Source organism: Lactuca sativa, chromosome 7 (genome assembly GCF_002870075.4).
Source record: "Lactuca sativa cultivar Salinas chromosome 7, Lsat_Salinas_v11, whole genome shotgun sequence".
NCBI lineage: Eukaryota > Viridiplantae > Streptophyta > Magnoliopsida > Asterales > Asteraceae > Lactuca > Lactuca sativa.
The window spans coordinates 142,628,164-142,652,959 of NC_056629.2; positions in this window are offsets into that span (position 1 = coordinate 142,628,164).

Here is a 24,796-nt window from a genome sequence, read left to right on the forward strand (position 1 = left end):
AAATGCAACAAAATCAAACCACAGGGGCGAAAAACGCAACAAAATCAAACCACAAGGAAGATCTGAGTGCAAGAAAAAAGTTAGAGACCAAACGTGCAATTTTGACCAAACCACAGGGACGATTTCAGTAATTTACTCTCTCTCTCTCTCTCTCTCTATATATATATATATATATATATATATATATATATATATATATATATATATATATATATATATATATGTATGTATGTATAAGATCAAGTCAGTCTTACCGTTAGTAGGCCTCTTTCATGAAGTCGGTCTATAAGGGGGGGGGGGGGGGTATAAGGTTGCTGCTTGTAAAATAGCAGTTGAATGGGTGTCCACTCTCACCCACCGCTTCCTTGACTGGTGGAGGGTCATTAGCCGACCGAGTATGATAGGACTATAATTCTCATTAAGTATAATGATAATAAAGTAAATAAATGTTTTATTAAATTCTCAATCTTAGTTACTTTAGGAAAATGTGAAATTGATGCTAATCCATGAAAATTACACTTTGCACCTTACCAAGTCGTTCATAGAGCATGTGTGATTAACCGACACATTAAATTAGATCGGTAAGGGTGGCAAAGGTGGCTAGATGTTTATCATAAAGTTAATGGAGCGTGTGTGGTTTACCAACAAATTGATTGGGTGATAAAGTCGAGAGTACCAAGCAGATTTTGCATGGTTATTCACACCTTGTTTGTGATCCTCGGTATCCTGGTCACAAACCTAAAGGGCATAATCGAGATTTAAACATGTCATTGAATTGTTCAATAAATCTCAAAGGATCTAGGAGTTTTAATCCAATTCAAACTTAATAAATATTTCATTTTTCATGGTGGAAATTTGTAGATTGTCATTTACCTAACTTCAAATAATTTGCAAGATGGATTACAATATCCCTCTTCTAATTTGTAAAATATTGTGTTGGGTCCTAGCCTTAATATTTCATTTGGGTGTTTTATTAAGGAGTCTTTATCTAATCTAAACATGTCTTTCTTTCTTTTCAAATGTCTTCCAACACTGCTTCTGGCTCAAACCCTACTGGCTCCTTCTCTCTCATGAACTTTTGTGGGAGAGTCATCTTTGATGGTTCCAACTTCAATTATTGGTTAGGAACATCAGGATGGTTACTCGCTATGAGGAAAAGGAATATGTCATTGACAACAGCTAAAGGATATTGATGAGTCTTCTGCTACTCCCGAGGAGATTGCTGAGTTTAGGGAACATGAGAAGGATGCCACCATGGTAGCTTATATAATGCTTGCCACTATGTCAGGCGAACTCCAAAACTCCTATGAGGACTTCTACCATTTTTGAGATGCACTAGGACCAGATGGAAAGATACCATCAAAGTGCTCTTCAAGAGAGGTATGAAATCATATCCTCCATGATAACAACCATGATGAAGGATGGTGAACCCATCACGGGCCACTTGCAGAAAATGCAAAGGTTTGTGGATCGGTTTCTAAAGTTGAATGTGAACTTCCCTGAGGAGCTGGCTATAGATATCATTCTACACTCCTTACCTCCATGTTATGATTAGTTCCGGATGACCTATCATATGAACAAGGAGGAGGTCACACTTAGCAAACTTCAAGGGCTTTTGAGGACTATCGAAAGCGGTCTCAAAGGTAAATCGGTTGTTACTACTCCTACCACTGCCCCTATTCTGGATATTGGACAAGGGAAAGGAAAGAAGAGGAAGGCTCCCTCAAAGAGCCGCAAGGGAAAGTCTCTTGATGGATCCTCTTCATGTGGGACCAAGGTTGGTTGTGCTGCTCCCATTTCCATTCCTAAAGAAGCAGAGTGTTTGTACTGTCATGAAAAAGGGCATTGGAAGTGATGTTGCCCCAAATACTTGTAGGATGTCAAGGATAAGAAGGTTAAACCCACCCATGCAGGTATTTATACTATTCTATCTAAAAAATCATCAAATACTAACTCTTGGGTGCTTGACACAGGATGTGGATTTCACATTTGTTCTAATGTACAGTGCCTAAAAGGAAGTAAGAGTATGAAGCATGGGAAAATAAACTTCATCATGGGGAATAGGAAGGTTTCACCTGTCACCAACATTGGAGTTTACTCTTTATTGCTTAGTAGTGGGTTAGAAATAAATTTGAATAATTGTTACTACTCGTCTGATATGACGAGAAATATTATTTCCTTTCATGGTTTGTGCAAACAAGGTTTTACCTTTTCGTTTGATAATGAAATTGGTGCAATAAATGCTTATTATAATGGTGTTTTTTATTTTAAAGCATTACCTTGTAATGGTGTATATGAAGTTGTGAATGTTGTAGACAACTTAGGAAATGATGTGTTGCATATTGATTCTTCCAATGAATTGGATAAAGCATGCTTGTGGCATTGTCGTCTTGGACATGTCAGCAAGAAATGCATAGGCCAACTCCAAAAGGCTGGAGTTTTGGAGTCATTTGACTTAAGGTCTGATGACACTTGCAAATCTTGCTTACTAGGAAAGATGACTAAATCACCCTTCACTGGTACTTGTGAAAAGGGTGAAGGTTTGTTGGATCCCATACACATCGATGTGTGTGGTCCCTTCAGAATTGTCATAGAGGATGATAACCTCTTCTATGTGGCTTTTACTGCATATTACATTAGATATGGCTATTTCTACTTAATCAAGCATAAGTCAGAAACTTTTGAAAGATTCAAAGAGTTTAAGCAAGAAGTGGAGAATCAGTTGGGCAAGAACATAAAGAAACTCTAATCCGATCGAGGTGGTGAGTGTCTTAGTATTGAGTTCCTAGACTATCTTAAGGAGTGTGGAATTGTTTCATAGATGACGCTACCTAGGACACCACAACTTAATGGTGTGGCTAAGAGGTGCAACCGAACCCTGTTGGACATGGTTCGTTCCATGATGAGTCAAGCTTAGTTACCAATCTCATTCTGGGGGTATGGCTTAGAGACTACCGCCCATATCCTTAATCTAGTCCCAACTAAAAAAGTTGCCAGAACACCTCACGAGATGTGGACTGAGAAAGCTCCCATGTTAGACCACATCAAGGTTTGGGGTTGCGAGGCTTTTGGGAGGCGCGAGACTCACGACAAGCTCGAACCTCATAGTGAGCGGTGTATTTTCATCGGCTACCCATAACAACCACTAACCACTACTCAATGTTTCCGCCCACCTTCTTCTCTCAAACTAATCCTTGACCCACCACTTGTCACCACCAACGATGGTTGCCACAACTAGCGCACCACCTGCGGTTGATGCTCGCCACCACCAAAGCACCACCCACCTCTCTTTCTTTCTCTATAAATGGTTTGGTTTTTCTGTTTCATTATTGTATTCCATTGTCATCTATCTCTAATTTAAAATACATCATGTTTATAGAATGTAGCTTAACCATTGGGCTTCAGATGGAATTAGTCGATGCCTCCTATCCAAAGCCAATGTTACTCTCTGTACACCACCACTGTGTGTAAGGTCTTGCAGGTGAGTCAAAAAAATTTCTTTTTTGCTTTCTGTTTTTCCTTTCTTCTTGGTGTGCTCAGTTTACTTGGATTCACCAAGGCACCCTCTTAATCTCCGTATTTGGGAACACTTTTTTATTACATAGTGATCAATAATCTGGTTGTATTAAATGGTGTATGTTGAATCAATTTTCATTATCGAGATTATAAATAAGTATTTTTCTTGATTTTGTTATGTCTTTAGAAAATATGGGGTATTATGTTTAAATTTTGTAAATTTAATATTTTTGATGGTGAATATTATTGAGTTTTATCAAAATTTGATTAAATGATGTTTTCTTTGGGTAGTTTTACTTTGGTAAACAGGGGGTTACACTATCAAAATAGATCCAAAACATGTGAAACGTGAAGAAAACCTTTAGAATATCGAGGGTATAATGTCAAATTTTGTAAATTTAATGTGTTTAATGTTAAATCTAATTTAAGTTTCAACAATTTTTGATCAATTTATGTTTTTGTTGTTGTAAAGTAGGATGATGATTAAAAAAACAAGTCTGAAAATAGCAATTCATTATCTTCATTCAATAGTGACCATACCTAATTTCTTTATTTTTTGTTTTATTCCTTCCGATATGGATACACAAATCATCATATTTACTTCCAAATGACAAAATTTTTCCCCGATTTTAATTCATTGTAGATTTAGAAATATTGCGTCATTGGGCTTTTGGCTTAAAGTCCATTGTTTTCACGGTACTAGGCATGTCCATCCGTGTTTCATTTATTAGGGTTTACTTTATATTGTGCATGAATGCACTGTGCATTAGTCAGTTGTTGATTTCATCATTGTAACCCTACCATACGTCTACAGTATCAATTCTTAATAGAGTTCTTCTGAGGTTGTGGCTTATTAATCATTCGACATCAGTTTGATTCATCTTGTGTTCATATTTGTTTTGTGTTATTCTGTTACTTGTTAAGAATCTCATCAATCTTAAAGAGTTTTAATCTCATCAATTGGTATCAGAGCGGGAGGCTATGTAATTCATATGCATCTCTTCTATTTGAAGAAAGCCTTTAGGGTTTCCGCTTTTATCGAATCTGTTGAGCCGTCATCTTTTCATTGATGTTGTTCTTCGATCTCAATTTTACCCTAATATCGCTTTATAAGTCCGATTCTTGACAGGTAAACAAATCCAGTCATCATGTCACACGACAATTCTCAAAACAATCTCATCAACATCTCCAACAACATTGGTTCGACTATGAGGATTCTGATCTTGTATACTCAAGAGTATGAAGTCTGGGCTCTACAATTTTAAGATTACGTTCTTGGCTTAGAGGACAATGAATATTTAATCTGGGAGGCTATTAATGTGGGTCCTTTCGTCCACTCCGAAACCAACAGAACTATGAAAACACAAAAAGAGTACAATCAACTGATGATCGATGTAAAAGACGTCCCTGAAGCTGAGAAGAACAAGCTGGTTAGCAAAATAAAAGCAATGAGAGTGATCCGATTCGCCTTTCAATCTGTTACTTTTCGTCTGGTGACCTCGTGCACTACTGCAAAGGAGATCTGGGACAGGCTTAAGGAGATATGTTCCACCGATGAGGATCTTGAGCATTCAACTCAAACTCTTCTACTTTTGGAGTTTGGTGACTTCAAGCAAAAGCAAGACGAAAGTCTCATTCAAACATTCGATCGTTATAACCATCTTCTCAGTAAGATGATTAAGCACAAAATCAGAAGAGAGGTGATTGAGCAGAAGGTCACTTTTATGAATGGTCTAATGACAGAATGGATGGCAGTGCTTTCAACAGTTAAAGCTCATGAACAATTAAAATCCTACTCGTTGGCGAGGCTCGTGGGAATTCTCAAGTCACATGAAAGTGTTGTGACAAACGAAATGAAGGTAGTTTATGGGATCCGTGGCTCTTATCTCAAAGTGTAAGAATTTAGTTGAAGAAGAAGAAGAGTGAAATCTTTCTGAGTGTGATCTGACAAATGAAGAATACACATTGATCGTATCAAATCCCAAGCGGTTTGCAAGAAAAAAGTTCCCCGCCAAGAACCGAAACTAGTAGGGAAGCTACAGTTCGGAGAAAGCGAAAGAAGAGATTAAAATCACTCCTCAGAAAGAAGAAGAAAAGAAGGAGAGCAAACTTGTGGGTGACTCAGGCTATGCTTGTACTTACTGTCATGGCAAAAGCCATCTAGCGAAGGAATGCATGCTAAGGAGAATGAATGAGAAGAAAGAGGGTGAAGATGACGAAGCTTACTAGATGCGTAAGCTTGAAGAGACCAAGAAGAAAAAGTATAGCGATAAATCCATGCCTATGTTACTTGTGCAGGAAAATATTGAAGAAAACGAGTTCGGTGGAGTAGAGGTATGGTCTACTGACTCGGAAAATGAGGAAGTTCGCAAGCCCACTCATGGCAGGGCATTTATTGCAAAGGAAGAAGGTTTTGAGTTTGTTGGAAAGTGTTTGATGGTGACAGCTCGAATATCACAAATGAGAGGCTATGATACAGATGACGGGGCGGGTGTGACAAAGCGAAGGAAAGTGCAAGACAAATGCTTTACCTCGAAACCAGTTGGAGAGCAGATCAACGAGTGCGATCGGTTGATCAAAAAGGTAAATTCCATCCTTGAATCTCTCAAAATACCCGTTTCTAACTATGAAAAAGAATTAATTTTTTTAAAATTCACCTTTTCTAGTTTAAGTGGTAGTCTAAAACAAACACGCCTCACAAATTCTAACCTAACTGATCAAATCAACAGGGTGTCTTCCAAGAGTGAAGAGCGAAGGATATGGATAGAGAAGAAGGAATTAGAGTTGGTTAGGGCTAGAGACGAATTGATTTATTTGAAACGTGAAAATTTAAAGTTTTTGAAACAAAGGAATATTTTGTGCTTGATTGGTAAACGTCTTGATTCCAACATTACTCAATTGCATTTAGATTGTGAGATAGGCAACAAAATTCACAAAATGATTTTGCCTTTCCTTGAATTACTTGAAGACGAAATAGATGTTGATTGCTATATTTGTGAATCAATTATCTCATCTAAAGAAACTTCTGAAGCCTACATAATTAGACTGGGCAAAATTGAGTCATTTATTAAGTCCAAGGACCACAAGGACATGCTAAGAAACTTACTAGATGAAAACGATAAATTGAAAATAAAGACCGAAACTGTACAGAAATTTGATTCATCAAGTTCTAAGATAAGTTGAGATAACAAGATTAATGTTGAAAATACATCTGAATTTGATGAGGACAGTGACATGAGTGAAATATCTGTAGAGGATGAGGTTGACTGTTCTGAATTTATTAAAACCGAACCTGAACCAAAAGTCCTTAAATCCGAAATTTTTTTTGAGTTCGCTCGCTTTTCTAAAGATAAGATCAAAGTCTTGAAGGAAAAAGCTATGGTATACCAAAAGGTACAAATTATACCAAATCAGGTTTACACAACTGCTTGAGTAATTAAGGAACATACAGTTGAATTAACAACCTTGGTAGATGAAGATAATGCTGATGGATGTGATAATGATTTTTGGTCAGCCCTAATTGACAATGCCGACGAAACGAAAGGCTTTTCCGAATGAACCTCGTGGAGAGCCACTAAATAAACCTTCAAGGTTCGATAAAGCCAGCAAAAGTGGCACCAAGGACATTCAAAATGAATCTTCGAAAGGTATAAGCGAACCTCATTCGGTAAGATTCGAACCTCATGCCAGGAAGACGAAACCGAATGTGAATATTCACAAATATTCCAAGCAACTTGCAGAGCAGAAACGTCAACGAAACAGGAGATATCAGAAGAATCTCAATGAGAGGAAGCAGTTTTGGCAATCCCTTAACTATAAGTATATACGAAAAGAAAAAGCTTCTAATCAAAAGACGAAACACGAACAGTGTACACACTGTCATTCCTGTGCTTCACAAAAACATAATGGTAGTTTCGCTCGTAGGTCATCAGTTCCTAAAAGATTTTCTGAAAAATCCTAAATCCTAACCAAAGAAAACTTATATCAAGGATGTTAAAGGGAAAGGAAAGCTCGTCTCAAATTCAGAAGTTTGGACAGAGAAGACGACCACTAACCCTAGGAAATATAAGAAAGAATTTGTTAAGAATCAACATAAAGAAAAACAAACTGATTCAAATAACGCAGATAACAAAATCAATATTTTCACCATTAAAAGGAAAGATGAAACCACTCTAATAAAACAAATGTTCATGCTTGACCTTTCTATCGCTTTTCCATGTTCTGTAAAAGGCTCACCAGGACCCAAAAAACTTTTGCGGGTTATTTGTGACGAGCAGTTTGACGACGAATGGTATATCGATAGTGGCTTCTCATGTCACATAACAGGGAGGAAGGAAGAGCTAAGGGAGTTTCTGTTGGGTTTTGAGCATTCTAACACTCCTAAGTGTACATGCAACCCTAAATACCTTGGATCTATGTTTTCTCTATTATACATGCAAATAAGAACATCCAAGGTATTATCCTAATCTAGCATACAAAAACTATGAATGTAACAAGATAGAATACATACCTCTTTAGTGTAGCTTGATGTCTTCAAGCTTTAAGAGCTTAGCCCCAATAGTGTGGAAGCCTCAAGTGGAATCACAAATCACCAAAACACCTTGGAAGACTTTAGAGAATATGATTACTTGGTTCTCTCTAGTGAAATTGGCTAGCCCTTCTTAGTGTATCCATACTAGTGCCAATTTCACCAACCAAAGACATCTTTATATAGTATGGAGGATTAGGGTTAAACCCTAATACCCATGACCTTTCATTTCCTAGGATCCATGGGTTAAACACTCCATGGACTATCCATGAAAGCTTAGCCCAACCTAAATGAACTTGGCCCATCCCATATATATAAGAGTCCATATTTAATTAGTTCCTTTTGATCACTTAATTAATTATAAATTAATTCTTGATCAATACTAATTAAATAATATGATTCCATATTAATATATTAGAACTTATAATATATTAATATTAATCATAAACATACTATTCTCAAAAGATTATCCATATAAATTGTGTCGGTGAAGTGCAACCCAAATGGACCATGCCGGGTCGGGTCAAGTACATACCAAATATAGTTATGGACTTAGACATTAATCCAACAGTCTCCTACTTGGATAAGTCTAAAACTATTATTGCGTATGACTTCAAACCTAACTGGCAATCGTAGCTCTTAAAGCCGCTGTCGAACTCTGACCTTGTCGGTGAACTCTGACCTTTGTCAATGACTTGTCCATTAGATAAGGGATCATATATTCCTCCATTCTAGATATCATATGGACTGAGACATGGATTATAATCATTCTCTCTGTCCATTTGTTGTTTCCCGATTTCCGATTTATGACGACTGACTAATTGAACAAATCAAATCAGTCCTGGCCCGGCCGAGCACTTCCATTTGTCATCATCAAATCATCGAGGGGCCCACAGATATCACTTTTATCCTGAAGGTAAAAGGAATGGATAAACTTCGACTCATATGGCTTGTTCTACTACTTGTTGAATCATACACAAAGGCACGTTTTATAGCACCGAGTTACCAAATGCGTTTTCGTGCAATCAATGTACAACCAACTCATAGTAACAACTCATATCTCTAGGTTTGAAGAATATAAGATATTATCGTCTCATGATCACTCGTAATAAAATCCATGAAGTGATTCCAATGAGCGCGGGTTGAATCCAATACTCAGAACTTATGAGCACTCATGAGTGTTGTAGCCCTTTGTCCAACACCTTAGACCTCTACAAGCCAACCCATGACAGTCTTAATTCATATCTACTTCCAACATATGACCGACTGTGGATGGTTTGAATAACTTAGTCATTCCGGAAGAATAACCCAGTTTATTCGGGAAGTCAAAACATGCAAAATGAAACACAATAATAATTGAATCCAATATGGTATCAACTCTTTGAACATAAATAAAACACCTTTTATTTATCACCATATGATTACACATTATTCATTGTATACTGTTTCAGCTATCAACTTTATTCTTGAATTTAAAACAATAGTTGTCCCATGCTCCAAGCATGTACACTATGTTTTCTTAAACACTAGTCATGCCATACACCAAGTATGCATACTATGTTTGTCTATGATCTTTACTTTGTGAACTAGATCAATTGAACATAACTTCAATGATTCTCTTTTCACACTCCCAAATCCTTACCGCAAATGCAAGAATTCCAAATTCATGCCATTTACTGAAATCTGTTAGATTCTAAACTTATATGCATTGATCCTCTTGTAATGATTATGCACAAAGTCATAAAGACTTGACAACAAACATTACAGAGCATTCCAAAGGAGATCATCTCCTTGGAAACATCCTTCTTGCATTAAGTTTCCTTAATCTTACACAGATTGAATAATTTCTAACTTTGAAACATTTCCAGATTCCATTTTGACTATCACTTCTGAACAAGAGTTGCCTCCTTACAGATTATGTCAATATGGTCCTTCCAGAATTATCACTATACTTCCAATTGTCCTTGAGTAAACAATCTTTGGTAAACCTTAGATTGTCCTCGACAATTGTTTAATCCTTTTAGTCATATCCAGTTCTAAACCTTTTCCCTTCTTAATGCCCCAGGCATTTGGAAAATTTTAGAACGGATGATTATAGCACATGTAATCGATCCTATATCCGAAGCATATGGGACACGATTCATGATGTCTCACATAAAGACTAAACCAGTCTTTTGCTATAACATTTCCATTTCTATTTGCCAAGTTCTCATAATTCAGATTATGAAAAGGGATGCCGTAATCATAATCGAATTTTAGAACGCAAATAATGGACCCATATACAGAATTTCCTTATGTTGAGCCATTCCAACATGAAATTCATATATATCCTTGACTAAATGATTAAAACCTCACGATCTAAGCTTATAGATTTGAGATGAAGTATAATTTCCTCTCCCTTAATTATAGCAAAACAACTTTTCCCAATTGAAACCTTTTCTTTTCTATAATTAACATTGCTAACTTGCAATATTTATCATAATTATCATGCTCCCACTAACATGATGATTATTAGCATAACACTTATGCTCCCACTAGCTTTGACATGTACTCAGAAATCAGCTGACTTCTTACTAAAGTTCAGATTCCTGATACTAGATTGTTGTGATAAGACTTTATCAAAATCATACACCTTCCCTTAGATAGCACACTTGTGTGTCTAAACAATTATGAAGAGGTATGCCGTAATCACAATGGTTAGACCTTTTTGCCACTTCTCACAAGTCCAGGTTAGTGTGCCGGTAAACCACACATGCTCCACTAACGACTTTGAGAATGCAAATATCACAATTGCTATCTAGATAAAATCTATTTAGTGAAAGTGTTTCCTCACCATCATTTTCATGAATCGGAGAGAAACCTTATGACACTTAGATTTAATGGTGTATGTGTTCTTATCCATGTGAATTTGTCAAAACCATAATCACAAGACACAGATAATGACAAAACCAAAACCATATGGATTGAACTCAATCTTAATTTCTTGCCACCTAGTAGCTCAAGGGCCTGCCATTGCTTCCAAGTTGTTGTGCAACTAATTGAGAACTCTAAGAACTCATATGCAAAGCCAACTTTAACTGGAATGGGCACAGAATATGTCAACATGATAGGTTATAAACCTCAAGTCATGTGTTAGAGAAGAACTTCCGGTTTTATTCTTGATTAGTTCTTGAGACTTTCAAGACCTTTAAGACTCCCACTGTCCTCTTGACCTATAAGACTCCCTTGTCAAACATCCAAGAAATAGTGTGGATTCTAATCAAGACAAACACTTCACACAATTGGCCTTGGTTGGTCTTTGTTTTATCCAAAACATCACAACTTACCAATTTCAAATGTACAAGAGTAGAAAACTTTTACGCTTACATTTGACAAGTGTTTTAAACCTTCTTTAAGACATGTCACTCAAATGACAATCTTGGAGTATGACTCTAAGACTTGTATTGGAACGAACTATGACTCATCTTCTTGATTTAACCACTTCAACAATTCAAGTTCCTCTTCTTAGTCATAAGAATGCACTAAGATTTTCTTAGAGAAATAATTTTGATATGGTTTCTTAATCATTAAGATGATCACAAAACTGATACTAAAGTACTCTCCCATCTTTTCAGATTTGAGAAACTTTTATCCTTCTGCCTTATTTGATTCTTCTTATTCGCTCTGCCATACATTTGGACCTTTTTCCAATGTCTTAGAGTTACACTTAAGCTTGTAAGTATAATCATATTTACTGAGCTTTAGTAAACTATGACGAATAGTCTTATCAATCTTTTGTGGTGGACTTAATCAGTGCACAAGACTATGTACTCGATCCCTTAGTCCATTACTTGACTCACACATCCATGTGATCGAGTAATTAGTCTTAATTTTCCAATACTTGAAAGTTCTCATTCATCATGCTATACAACTTGCATGATTCCAAGTTCCGGTCCAATTGAAACTTGGGTGATGAGAATCTTTCCTTATTTGGTAAATCTAGACATTACCACAAATGAAAGAATCAATTTCATATTTCCACTCTTGCTATTAATGGAATCACATAAGCAACAATTTTTCCTCAAATGCCATTGTAAGGATATTTTAAAATAAACAAAATAAAAAAAAAATTCTTTTATTTTAAACTTTGCGGAAAACTTATCCTTACAATCCATATGAAAACTTGTTGTTACCTATTCCTAAGCAATATCTCATAACTCCTAAGAAGTAGCTCAAGAATCCGATCTTCAAACTATGCGATAGAAATCCATCTACGCCATCAGATTCAGCATATTCTTTCTTTAAGTTTCTTCACTTTTCTTTGATTCTTAAAACATCACCATGTGACCCAGTCACATCATGTATCAAGAATCTCAGAATAGAAACTTAACAGAGTTAGATAGTGGACTTTACCTGAAGTAGAGTCAAACTTATTGACTTTAACATCCTTAGGTAAATTTGGCAGCTTCACAATCAATGCCCCTTCCTTTGGCAATATAAACATATGGACCCTTTGATAATGGTACACGAGACTATCATAGACTTAGCTTTTCTCTTTACCATTTGGTCAACCGAGTTGACTATGGCCGATCCCTGTCCACCGGGAAGAGAGAGCTTTACTAGATATCCAATGTCATCATTGTCAATGTCCATAAAGTTTTAGGAAGTTGATCTTAACAAATAGATAAGATCATTAAGGGTCTTGTCATAGTCTGTTTCATAGGTGTTCCAAAAGAACTCACTATGTGACTTAGAAAGTGATTGAACCACCAACTTTCTCAAGACTTTGACACCCAACTCTCCCGGCTTGTCAATATGTGACTACATCTCCAAGATGTGACCACACCTAGACCTTGCCTTACCAATAGGGCTTGAGTGACCTTAAACTTTTTTAAGAACATGTGGGTTAGGGAGAATAGTTGAAGGAGGAGAAAGAAGTATGATATCCATGGGACATCATCCTCATTAGGAAACCTTGTTTCAAAAGATTTGGGAAGATCATAGGTGCCTAAACCAGACAACTTTTGGGAGATATTCAAGATAGTTGATTTAAAGTCCTTAATATGACACCCAATATGAAATATTAAGGCTAGGACCCAACAAACTATTTTATAACTTAGAAGAGGTATGCCGTAATCCAAGCTATAAAATATTTGAAGGTAGGTGAATGACGATTCACCAATTTCCACCAAGATAAACGAAATGTATTATTAGGTTTTAATTGGTTTTGAAACTCCTAGATCTTTGAGATTCATTGAACTGTTCAAAGGCATGTTTCAATCTCGAGTGTGCCCTTCAGGTTTTGTGACTGGGATGCCGAGGATCACAAAACAAGGTGTGAAGTAACCATGCAAATCACTTGGTACCCTTAATAAATTACCCCTCAATCGATGTGCCGGTTAACCACACACGCTCCACTAACGACTTAGACAAAGTGTAAAGTGTAATTTCATGGGTTAGCACCTTATTCACATTTTTCCTAAGTAACTAAGATTGGGTATTATTAAGAGTTTAGTTACTTAGTATTATCATTAATACTTTTAATGAATGAGAATTATAGTCTTGTCAAACCCGTTCGGCTAACGACCCTCCACCGGTCAAGCAAGCGGTGGGTGAGAGTGGACACCCATTAAGTTGCCATTTTATAGGCAACAACCTTATACCCACCTTATAGACCGGCTTCGTGAATGAGGCGTACTAGCGGTAAGACTGACTTTACTCTTATACATATATATATTATTAACTTATAATATTATAAAGTATAAGGGTTGAATTTTAACTTTTAAAATTCTAAGGGCTAACTTGGAATTAAAGTATTCATAAGAGAAAACTTTACAAATTCCAAAACTTGAGGGCAAGTTTTGAAACTATTCAAAACTAATTAATTCCATAACTTATGTGTTTAAAGTAGTTTTAATCCAAAAACTCTTCAAGTTCCATAACTTGAGGACAAGTTATGGAAGACTTTAAACTAATAAAAGAATTAACTTTTCTTTATTTTATAACTTATGGATTTAATTATGGTTACATATTTTTCTTTAATGAAGTGACTCTTGAACTTCCATAACTTGAGGACAAGTTATGGAGTCATAAAAAATTATTCAATGACACAAGACTCTTCATTTTGTAACCATTGCCAACTTTATGAGTTTTAAGATTCATAAATGTGACTTTTAAGTTACATAAACACATTTTATGAACTTCTTTTAGATTAATTTGGATTAAAACCAACTAACAAATAATATTTTTCATCAATCTAAATTAACTCATAAAACAAGATAACACAAAAAAAAACTTTTCATGTTCCATTCTTAAGAACAAGTTATGGAATTCTTTAAAACATTAAGACCAAGTTTTGTAACTCCATAAAAAACTTTGAACCAATTTTTTTTTTTTTAAAACCTTTTCATATCCATAACTTATGGAGGTTTCAAAAAATAAAACTCTTTAGATCAAACTTTTAAAACTAATAAAATAATCATATCATTTTATCTTTTGTTAAATTTGACCTAATTCAACTCATAAAGAAAATCATTCAAATTTTACAAATAATTAGTTTTTCACAAGAACAAGTAATTATCTTAAAATTTGATGAACTTCATGTTTTTTTTTTTCTTTTTTTTTTTCAACTTTGAAAATAAAATATTTGCATCAATATAACAGAAAACAACCCATGGCTCTGATACCACTGTTGGGTTTTGAGCATTCTAACACTCCTAAGTGTACATGCAACCCTAAATACCTTGGATCTATGTTTTCTCTATTATACATGCAAATAAGAACATCCAAGGTATTATCCGAATCTAGCATACAAAAACTATGAATGTAACAAGATAGAATACATACCTCTTTAGTGTAGCTTGATGTCTTCAAGCTTTAAGAGCTTAGCCCCAATAGTGTGGAAGCCTCAAGTGGAATCACAAATCACCAAAACACCTTGGAAGACTTTAGAGAATATGATTACTTGGTTCTCTCTAGTGAAATTGGCTAGCCCTTCTTAGTGTATCCACACTAGTGCCAATTTCACCAACCAAAGACATCTTTATATAGTATGGAGGATTAGGGTTAAACCCTAATACCCATGACCTTTCATTTCCTAGGATCCATGGGTTAAACACTCCATGGACTATCCATGAAAGCTTAGCCCAACCTAAATGAACTTGGCCCATCCCATATATATAAGAGTCCATATTTAATTAGTTCCTTTTGATCACTTAATTAATTATAAATTAATTCTTGATCAATACTAATTAAATAATATGATTCCATATTAATATATTAGAACTTATAATATATTAATATTAATCATAAACATACTATTCTCAAAAGATTATCCATATAAATTGTGTCGGTGAAGTGCAACCCAAATGGACCATGCCGGGTCGGGTCAAGTACATACCAAATATAGTTATGGACTTAGACATTAATCCAACAGTTTCGTGCTCTTAAAGGTGGTGGATGTGTCAAGTATGGTAACAACTCTTATGGTACAATAAAAGGCTATGGCATGATCACAAATGGGGATTTCGCAATCTGTAAAGTTGGCTATGTGAACGGATTACAACATGTAACAACCCGAAATTCATATCCCTAAATGTAACCCTTCTCGTGACTCGTTCCGATCATCCAATCACCGTTTCCAATTTCGTTTCCGATTCCGGCATTTTATTAAGTCATTAATGTATATTTTATTCTATGACTTAATAAGTGTCTTAATACCCTTAGAACTCACTCTAACGTCTCATATTAATGATCGGAACATTTCTAGAATCAACCATATCGGGTTACGGCAAATTGGCCAGGTGCGACCAAAAGCCCCGTCTAACGCCGGTATCGGGTAGAATTCTACCGTGTCCCGAACTTGGACACTATTTAAAGTGATCCAAGTCTTCATTTTGAAGCTTTTGCTCCATTCTACAACTTTTACTCCAACCTCTCTCCTAAATCCAAGTTTAAGGGTCCAAATCTCAAGTTTAAGGCTTCTAATCACCAAGGTACCTTCCCTAGCTTCTTATGTAACCTCTTTAGCCTTCAAATTCGAGATTAATCTATGGATTAGGACCATTATCATGTGTTTACGGCCCTAGAACTATCCTAGGCTGTAAACTCATTTAAAGGGGTTTTTGAGCAACAAAACCCTTCCAAACCACAACTAGAGTTTAGATATCGCTAAATGACTTCATGGATTGGACTTAGAACACTTTAGACATGGATTTTGAGGGATTATCATGAGTTTATGGCCCAGGAAGGTGCCTAGGCCGTAAACACTAAATTAAAAGGGTTTTAAGCCCTTAAACCCTTCATAGACTCAAACAAGGCTTAGATATGAATTTTAGAATATTGGTAATGGCCTTAGAACATCATAAACATAATTTTTGGGGAGTAAATAGGAGTTTACGGCCAAGGCACATGCTTGGGCCGTAAACTCCTCAAAAATGGAGAGTAAACTCCTTTTCACATGTCCAAAAGCCTTGAAACTCAACCAATAGCCTTGTGGTAAATCCTAGATCCATCTAAAAATAGTTTGGGGGTCTTAAACATATCAAAATGCAACATATAAGAGTTTACGGCCATAGATCATGCCCTTAGGCCGTAAACTCCCAATTATGTGTTAAATGATGCCCTAAAATCATAACAAGGCTTAGAAAATTAACTAGAATCACATGTGATTGTTCCTTGTGCCTCAAAATAATTATTCATGACCCTAGGAGAGTTTACGGTCGTAAACTCCAAGTTTACAGCCGTGAACTCCCTTAAACATGGTATAAGTCCCCTTAAATTAATCCAAGGCATTTTAGAAGTCCATTCCAACATTTCCTAAGTCCAAACAAGCTATTAAGCACTCAAAATCACACCAACATGAGTTCACGGCCGTGAACTCATGTATGTATGTGTTTTATGGTTGTAAACTCCTTAAAATGTTTACCCTTAGGGAGTAAACTCAAATCCCAAGTCCCTATTACCATTTCACGTCCGTAGATGTCACCCGGGTCACTCCAAACACTCGCTTTGAGGTGTTTAATCTCATTGGAGTATAATGTTCCATATAATTAGTGATTGTAAATCTAATTAGATATATATGGACATTATTTCATTTTACATAGGGACATCGCGAGTAATCAGGCCCCGAACCGACGTTTAGTGTCCGAAACCGTCGCATTTCCGAGTCTGGTGAGTTCATACCCCTACCCTTTCTCCGTGTTTCCAATGGTTTTTTTTCAATGTTTTCAGGGAGGATACAAGCAAAAAGTACAAGTGTATTTTGTACTTAAACTGATTTTCAACTCAATGGTTTTACTTACTAAATGTTTTGATTTCCAAAGATTTGTGATAACTGACGTTTCGAATTGCAGGTTAAACATAGATTTCTTTTAAGAGTGTTATAACTATACTCTTTTTGAATAAGAAATCATACTAATCATATTTAAGATCAATACGAATGTAATCTAGTACGAATATGAATTACGAATATGAATACGAATACGAATACGAATACGAATATGAATACGAATACGAATACGAATTACGAATACGAATACGAATACGAATACAAATACGAATACCAATATGACTACGAATACGAATACGAATATGAATATGAATACGAATACGAATACGAATACGAATACGAATATGAATACGAATACGAATACGAATACGAATACGAATATGAATACGAATACGAATACAAATTACGAATACAAATACGAATACAAATATGAATACGAATACGAATACAAATACGACTACGAATACAAATATGACTACGAATGCGAATACGACTATGAATGCGAAATGACGCCTTTGGTTAACACTAAGACTTCGACTATACAGTTAGTGTACTCCTTGAGTGTCACCAGAGTTTCAAATCTAATACGAAAATACACCTCTGGACCTCTACTGAGTTTCAAATATATCCGCCTCAGAATGTCGACAGAGCTTCGAGTACACAACTAATATACTCTTTTGGAACTCAGCAGAACTTCGAAAATACTGTAATGTACGCTTCTGTGTGATTCCAAAACTTCGAAAATACAACTAAGCTAGTAGATTATAGTCATCCGAATGTAGAATAACTAAGGGTTTAGAACACATAACTAATACTACTCACATGGTAATTACTAGTACTTCGAAATCAGACTTAAGAACCAAACACCACACATAGGAAAATATGGGATTTTCCTGGGATAACATTACAATCAGTAGCGAACCTAGATACAAATAGACAACTCAACACATAGGAAAATATGGGATTTTCCTGAGTAGCACAACAACACATAAACGGATAAGTAACAAACGAATAACTAAAACTATAAGGAAAATATGGGATTTTCCTGGAACGACATAATCAACTGTTTTCGAAATTGTAACAAAGGATAGCAAAACCGTTTTCATAAGAAAATATGGGATTTTCTTGATCAACAACTTTTCCAGAAAGTAAAAGAACTCATTCTTTTCAAAACTAAACCGCTTATGAACTCACCAGCTTTATGCTGATTTTCAAACGGCTTGTATTCTCAGGTCAGCGTTAGACAGGTACACCGCAACCATTTGGAGAAGACGGAGCGTCCTGAAGACTCGTCTTTACTTTTGTTCATATTAAATATGTAAAACACTTGTACAACTTTACTTTCAAATAGATGTAAACAATATTATGTAATGTAATGTTTTGTTATTACTGCTTTACTATGTGCATTGGATTTGATACTCAACGTGGAGTCAACCCCGGAAATGTTTCCGCCTTTGGTTTTCGGGGTGTGACACAACACAACCTGATCAATGTTTCGCAATTGGTTATGGGTACTGGTGTAAAGGTTTTGTTCGACGATGAAGGATCAGAGATCATAGAGAAGAAAATGAAAACGATACTACTAAAGTCACAACGAAAAGGAGAGATGTATCCGTTAAATCTAAATCCGATACGAGGGAAACCTGCCGTCTGCTTGTTAACATAGGCTAATTCTGATGATAGTTGGTTATGGTCTTCCCCTCTTGAAGTTTGATAAAGATCATCTTTGCGCTGCACGTGAAATGGGGAAGCAAAGCAGGAAGAGTCATCCAACTCTTGTGAACACATAGATTATTGGACCTCTTGAACTATTGCACATCAATCTTTGTGGGCCTTCGGCAATTGAGAGTGTCGGTGGTATTAAGTATATCCTCATTATTGTCGATTATTTTTCACAATTCACTTGGCTATATTTTCTTAAACATAAATCAGAGGCGACTTCTAAACTCAAGAACTTTATAAAACAAGTAGAGCTTCAACTAAGAAAGGTGGTAAAAAATATAAGAAGCTACAATGGATTGGAATTCAAGAACAAAGATTTTGAAGAATTTCTAGCCAAAAAGGGAGTCACACACAACTTTTCTACTCCTTATACTCCACAGCATAATGAAGTAGTTGAAAGGAGAAATCGTTCGCTGTGTGAGGCTGCTCGAACTATGCTTAGCTTCGCTTCTCTTCCTTTGCATTTCTAGGCCGATGCTATTGTTGCCGCTTGCTATACGTAGAACCGATCCTTTCTCAATAAGAGATTTTCTATTACTCCATATGAAATTCTTAATAATCGTAAACCTAATGTCAATTTTTCCATGTTTTCACTTCCAGATGTTTCATCTTCAATTCCAAAGAGAACCGAAATAAGTTTGATGTGAAAGTTGAAGAAGGGATATTCTTGGGGTACTCACTAACCTCCAAGGCATATAGGGTTCTCAAAAAAAGATCGAAGAAGATAAAAGAAACCTATTATGTCACGTTTGATAACACTTATGTGAAGAAAATTCAATCAAGTTAAGATCCAATGGAGGAAATCTTTCCTAAGACAGGTCAAGTCACAGTACTGGTATCCAATCTATTTGAAGAGTACATGTTCCTCTTTGATGAACCAGAAAAAGCCATCAACTCCGAAGCAAAGGCAGCTGATAACAAAATTGATAATCTAAAGAAGATAATCTATGACACTGCAAAAGAAATGGAAAGTGAACCTTCAAGCTCAAGAAAACCTTGAAGCTCAAGTGAACCTCCAAAAGAAAGCACTCCAATGCAGGGGGAGGGTTCGTCTTCAGCAGACAAATCCACTTCGCCTTTCTAGGGGGAGAACCCATCTCCAACCATGACCAACAACAGTCCATTTGAGGAAGAGCCTTCTGAACCTATAACTGAAACCATGTCATTATTCAAGGGGGAGAATTATAGTACGAATGCGAATGCTGATGATGATCACTCAGGATTTGAAGAAGAAGTAGATGCCGAACTAGATCCTGCCTACGATCCAAATTACCCTCCACTTATTAAATAGACAAGAGATCATCCGAAATCACAAGTGATTGGTGAATCATCTGAGGGAGTCCTTACACACTCTCATGTTAAAGCGAATTGAACTACTTTATTCTCTCAAGTGGAATATTGCATGTTTAATTCATTCGTCTCCAAGATAGAACCGAAAAAATTTAACACTTCACTTGATCACTCTGATTGGGTTCAGGCCATGCAAGGAAAACTCAATGAGTTCGAAAGAAACAAGGTTTGGAGATTGATTCCCACACCACCTGATGCATCTGTGGTAGGTTTAAAATGGGTGTTTCGTAACAAGATGGATAAAGAAGGCAACGTCATAAGGAACAAAGCGAGACTTGTGGTGAAAGGATATTGTCAGGAAGGAGGGATCGATTATGAAGAAACCTTCGCTCCAGTAGCAAGGTTAAAATCAGTATGGATCTTTCCGGCATACACTGCACATAAGAATTTTGAAGTTTTCAAATGGATGTCAAGTGTTCTTTCCTAAATGGGGAGTTGGAAGAAACTGTATATGTTGAATAACCACCGGGTTTCATGAATGAGAAATATCCTGATCATTGCTACATTATGGACAAGGCAGTTTACGGTCTAAAGCAAGCTCCTAGAGCCTAGTATGAAACTTTAACTCTCTTTCTAAAAATGTCTAAATTCAAACAAGGTTCGGTTGACCCAACCTTCTTTCGCAAGAAAGAAGGTGACCACCTTATGATAGTTCAAATTTATGTAGATGACATCATCTTTGGTTCCACGAATCCCAGCTTAATAGTTGACTTCCGAAATTTTATGGAGACTAAGTTTGAGATAAGCTCAATGGGTCCAATTAACTTTTTCCTTGGCCTGAACATAAGACAGGGACCAGAAGGTATTTTTATCAATCAGGAGGCTTACACAAAGACCTTGCTTGCAAAATTTGGCATGATGGGAGAATCAAAAGTGAAGGTTCCAATGGCATTCGGAACGAAGCTAACTCTATCTCTGGAAAAACCGCCTGCTGATATGACTCTCTATCGTCAAATGATAGGCTCACTAATGTATCTTACAACTAGTAGACCATATATCATGTTTTCTTTTTGCTATTGTGCTAGGTTCCAAGCCAATCCATGCGAACCTCACATGGTGGCTGTTAAGAACATCCTCAGATACTTGAAGCAAACCTCGTCTCTCGGAATATGGTATCCAGCTAAATCAGGCTTCTTCGTTCAAACGTTCTCCGATGCCGATCTTAAAGGATGTGCTCTAGACCTAAAGAGCACAACTGGAGGTTGTCAATTTCTTGATGGTAAACTCGTCAGTTGGAAGTCCAAGAAGCAAACGTGTGTATCCCTATCCACTGCCGAAGCTGAATATATACCCGCAACATCTTGTACCTCACAGGTCATCTAGATACAAAGCCAACTAAGAGATTATTGCCTAAATATAAAGAAGATTCTTTTTTACTATGACTCAGAAAGCGCAATTCGTATTTGTCACAATCCAATGCAACATTACAAGATGAAACACATTGCATTGTGATACCACTTTATCAAGGATCACGTAGAAGATGGTAATGTTGAAGTTCACTTCGTTCGATCCGCTGATCAATTGGCTGACAAATTTACAAAAGCCTTTCCTGAAGCAACCTTCAATAGAATACTCCAAGGCTTGGGAATGATGGAAGCTGAATCTATACCGAAACCTTCTTTGCTTCCTTAAGTACACCTTTTTCTTTCGCCTCTTTAAATTTTTTAACAAGCGAAATAGAGAAAACGATCAGTCTATTTCGGTTCCGACTTTTTCGAGCACCGAACTATACTTAATGCTCGATATATTTCGCTTCATCCATCAAAGGCGAAAGTTCGGTTGAAACTTGATGTATACTTTTTGTACATTTTTCTACTTTTTGTTTTATTTCTTTTTTAGAAAACTTTAAAATGACAAAAATATTTTTCCTTTCTGTTTTTGTTTATTTTTTCAAAAATTTTAAAAATACAAAAATAAATTCTTTTATTTTTTTTAATTACATTCTAACACATTTGTTGCTAGTCTCAATAATGTATCATGGGGAACGTATATACTTACACTCTTTTTACTAGCTTCGAGTCCCTAGAAGCATGTTGTTGTATGTTGTCTAAAGCCTCAATGACTCTATAGTGAAGCCTTACTAATATAATATATACCAATCATTTCTTCCCAATTAGGCTGCTAAATTCACTTAAGTCATGAGCTACCTTATTCTTCTCATATTGAATTAATAGTTTTCTACTTGGTCACTTATATATAGCAGAGATACTTTCGGTTCTTTACCCATCTCACATATTCTTCTTCATTATCTTCAATTCTCTAAAAGTAACCCTTGAGACTCTCAGAATGTACCATTGAGGCTTATGGTTACACAAAATCTGTGTTAATGATCTTAGTTTCATTTCACCATGATCTAAGTGAAACCGACAATCCAATACCTTTAATGAATTGACGGTGAACAATTTAATGTTATAGTTTTTCACCAATGAACTAACGACACCACTCATGTGGAAGGTTCCAAGAAATCTCCTTTGTTTTTGCGAGATCTTTATGAAATGTTCCAACACAAGGATATTTCTACCCACAAGATCCAGTTTTCGTTTTGTTTCGAGATTTCACTAATCATCACCAAGTCACTGAAAAATGAACAAACCTATTTGATGATTTTGGCTATACTGGCCATACAAGTACTTCACTCAACTTTCGGTCTTATGTCAAGGTCAGTAGTTCAGTTGAAGCGAAAGCCACCCCTATTGCCTAACTTTGAAAAGATGCCTTTCATTGCTTCTTAACAAGAATTTAATCGTACTTCTACGGGAAACCACACAACCACTTCTAAGTCTCTCTTGACTTTGAAGGAAGAGATTCATGCCCGAGATCATCCGTTTTATGTCTCTCATGACATCACTAACATCCCAAATAAAAAATTTGCTTTATTTCTTTTTCATTAGCACACTCTTGCATGAAGATCTTTATGATCTTCCAAAAGTCTGGTTTGTGGTACTAATGGTAATTTTCAGTTCTGTAGTTTCGCCTCTAAATTCACTGGTGGTCTTATTTGTTAAAAGGCGAAAGGAGCTCGGTCAATCTCCTTGGACTACGAAGTAGAGAAGAATTCATTTCTTTGAAAGGAAGTTGAAACATTTAAATAATATGAAGAGACGCTGAATGGATAAGTTTCAAATAAAGGTGCGTGAAATATGGAACATCACCCATCGTTACGCCGACTGACACACTTTTTAGAGGAAACAGTTGTCAAATCACATCCAATTAGGCGTTGCTTCCAAAAATCTCGCCTACGTGATCCTTACAGATTTTCTCTCTCATGGTAATCGTATAAAAGGATTTCTCGTTATTCCTTTTTCCTTTACCACTCACAAAATCTCTCAAGCATTCAAACAGAAAGAGCGCTCTATTGTTCATCTTCCTCACCAAGCTTCAACAATGGCAGAATCGTCTTCAGTTCAAGAACACACTGCTCAGTCCTCTCTCCTCACGATCAAGCCTAACCAAAACTTAATCATCGACTTGACTCTGTTCAAGTATGATTCTTTTATGTTATAGACTGTTGAATGCCTCAAGTACTCGCCATTGGTGCATGCTCTTTCCAAAGTTGAATATGTGCCGATGTCTCTTCTATCTCAAGTGTATTCTTTTGCAATGTACATTAGGTTGAGGAGCGTATTACGTTCGAGATATTTGATAAGAAAACTTTCGTCTCCAAAATTAGGTTTTGCTCTCTTTTAGGGCTAACTTATGTGGACTCAATGGTGAACCCGAACTCGATTACGACTGCACAGATCTTCGAGATGTTCTACAACATGGGGTATAATAATATTCTCTCCACCATTACCAAGGTCAGGAAATCTTGCCTTCCTCCTCAATGGAATGGGTTGTTTACCCTTCTCTTTAAGGGTTTTTCTGAGAGAGTGGTTGGATTCGATGGTTGCAGCAAAGCTTTTATGACCATTATCTATGGTCTGTACCATGGTATAAATCTCGATTATGGGTCTATTCTCTAGACTTAACTAGTTCAAAGCTTGAATTCGTCATCTCGTCACACTGAGATTTCATGTGGGAGATTTTGGGCCATCCTTACTCAAAGGGCTTTGGAGAAATTTCAAATTCCAGTCATGGCGGATTCTTTGTTATCTTCGATTGCCACTTTCCATACCACAAAGATCATCGTCACCGACTCTTCTAAGTTTCCCTTCATCGGTTCCGTTCCTGAAACGATGTACAGGTGTGTTTCTGCTTCTAGTATTCTCATTACGGAAGACAAGAAATTACCTTTTTTGGGTCCAAGAGAACTCACTCCCAAGATGCAACGTTCCCTTGATGAGGCTAACAAGACAACAAAAAGGGGTAAGAAAGGGGACAAAAAGAAGGAAGTTCACGAGGGCACATCGCTTAAACTTCTCACACCCAAGAGGCGAAAGGGTCAAACTGCTGAGCCTTCGGCTCCTAAAAAG